At 30.1% G+C, this 2,500-nt stretch overlaps 2 protein-coding genes across 5 annotated transcripts in view; one reads left to right on the top strand and one right to left on the bottom strand.

The window, feature by feature from the left end:
* The window catches only part of Rpn2 (Regulatory particle non-ATPase 2), a 63,552-nt gene that overhangs the window by 56,590 nt on the left and 4,462 nt on the right, over positions 1-2,500 (top strand). The window lies entirely within an intron of this gene.
* 5-HT2B (5-hydroxytryptamine receptor 2B) overlaps positions 1-2,500 on the bottom strand; it is a 71,277-nt gene that overhangs the window by 16,098 nt on the left and 52,679 nt on the right. The gene's annotated exons all lie outside the window — the stretch shown is intronic.

Consider the following 2,500-nt stretch of genomic DNA (forward strand, 5'->3'; position numbering starts at 1 on the left):
AAAAAGGCAAAACATATTCGCACTTTTTCTATTTCAAAAGTGCACGTGCATTATTGCACTTGTAACATATTTGAGATGATAATAGTTATTGACTTAACCTATATATATATATATACATGCGTATATTGCTGGTGGGGATATTTTTTTTTTTTGTTTGACTCCAACATTTTCATTCACAGTTTTCAACATCATTTTTCTATCTCCACCTTTTTCTATGATAATTATCTTGCTTTATCCATCTAACTATAAAAATTAATATCTTCCCCAAACTGAAAGATCAACGACGTTGTTTTTTTTTCATTACGAGAATGGGGAAAACACGTGGGTGCTTCGTCGCTTCGATGATTTGGAAAATTGAGAATGGAAATAATGACTTGGGATCGCTATCGGGAATAAAACTTGTTTGATAAAAAGAGATAAACGTAATAGTAGACAATGACCAACCAAATATAATAGTCTCCTTCTGTCGGAGATCGTTTATTCGAAATCGTTATGCAGAAAACAGCTGCAAAAACCGTAAACGTAAATGTTATCCAGCAAAAAAAAAAAGAAGACAAAAAAAAAATAGATAATACCAAGTGTCCAGAAACGATTTCTATAACAACTACGTACGTAGCTAAAAAGAGAAAGAAAAAGAGAAAAAGAGTGTCGCGCAAAATTAAAAAAAAAAAAAAAAAAAAAAAAAAGAAAAAGAATTAAATATCTCGCCAAATGTATATCTCGTACGTATGTGTGTGCATGTGTGTCAAAACAAAAATATCTCTTATATAATTTTTAGCACCTCGTAATTCAATCATCAGAAACAAACGAAGCATGAGCGAAACGTTTTGAATAATTTTTTCTATCTCCTCAATCTCTCTCTCTCTCTCTCTCTCTCTCTCTCTTCTCTCTCTCTCTCTTTTTTTTTTCTTTTTTAATCATAAAAAATAAAAAATGAAATTAAAAAAAAAAAAAAACAAGAAAGAAAGAAACATCTGAATCACATTTCCAATCGAACGACTATACATTAACATTATCTTTCATAATATAGATTATATTTGCACTCTTTTTGAAAACGTCAGAATCAATTTATAATAATCAATAAAAGTTTATATAATTTTCTATAAGTTTCCCCTTGCTTATTCTTAATGATCTTTGACTCTAACAAGATCCATATATCTTCTAACATGTGTAAATCAACTTCTCTCTCTCTCTCTCTCTCTCTCTCTCTCTCTCTCCCTCTCTCTCTCTCTCTCTCTGTTTCTCTCTATCCTTGGGGATAAATTAGACCTTGATAAGAGAAATAATGATTGCAAAGGATTAATCCGGTCGATCCTGCATCGAGTAAAAGACACACACTTTGGATGATGGATGAGAAATCCTTTCTAACGTTCGTTAGTTGTCGTCCTTGGATAATAGAATAGAATAGAAGGAGAAAAAAGAAAAGTTTTATTCGAATTATCGATCTTTCAAAAAGAAGAACGATCATTCACGAGAGGAAGGAAGATGAATGAAGAGAGAAAAAGAAAAAGTAGAAGAAGAAGAGGAAGAGGAAGAAAAGTAAAAGAAAAATAAAAAAAAAAAAGATCAAAAAAGAGGAGTTAAAAAAAAATAAAAGAGACAAGTTCACTTCATTAGAAACTTTTTTTGAATGAACGACGAAATAATATTTTAATACTTTTGAGTCTTTTTTGATTGGATCGCTGGTTCGTTGGTTTCTTTTTTTATTTGTTTGTCTGTTTGTATTTTCGTTAGTTCGTTTTTTTTATTTTGTGTTATTTGGAAAAAAATAAAAAAAGAAAAGGTAGAACAAAAAGGACGAGTAGTTCGCATATGATATTTCAACTCGATTTTACTCGTACTTTCATCGTTATTCTCTTTCTCTCAACACGTATATATATATATATATATATATATATATATATATATATATATATATGTGTATATATATATATATGCTGCATATTTGCTCTTCTACGTTCGTAGTTCCATCAGTGCAACCGGCAAAGGCGATTGAATTTCACAAAGAGATAGGTGTATCAGGTGATAACGCCTTCGAAGAAAAAGCTCGTCTTTTCCATCGACGTACATACATATATACATACGTACATACGTACATACATACATACATATATGCACGCATGCATACCTACGCGTTTTCTTGCCTACGTAACAAGCTAAAAAAAAAAAAATTGTCTCTACTTTTTCTTCATCAACATCACGAAATCGTATTATATACCATTGGATCATTGCACTCGATTTCTCTCGATCAATTGGTAAACCATTGAAATACTCTTTATCATTGTTCACATTTTCACGAACGTTTATCGTGCCATTTTGTTATCGAAATTCGATTTTCTTCTACTTTTCTACAACGTTACTCTCTCGCAATTTCGTGAAAAAAAAAAAAAAAAAAAGAAAAAAAGAAAATTAAAAAAGAACAAAAGAAAAAGAACACAAAACTATATTGAACTCAAAAAAAGAAAAAAAAGAAAGAAAGAAAGAAAAGTATGTTTATTTG

This window comes from Vespa mandarinia, chromosome 3, assembly GCF_050613455.1.
Source record: "Vespa mandarinia isolate Hongniang chromosome 3, ASM5061345v1, whole genome shotgun sequence".
NCBI lineage: Eukaryota > Metazoa > Arthropoda > Insecta > Hymenoptera > Vespidae > Vespa > Vespa mandarinia.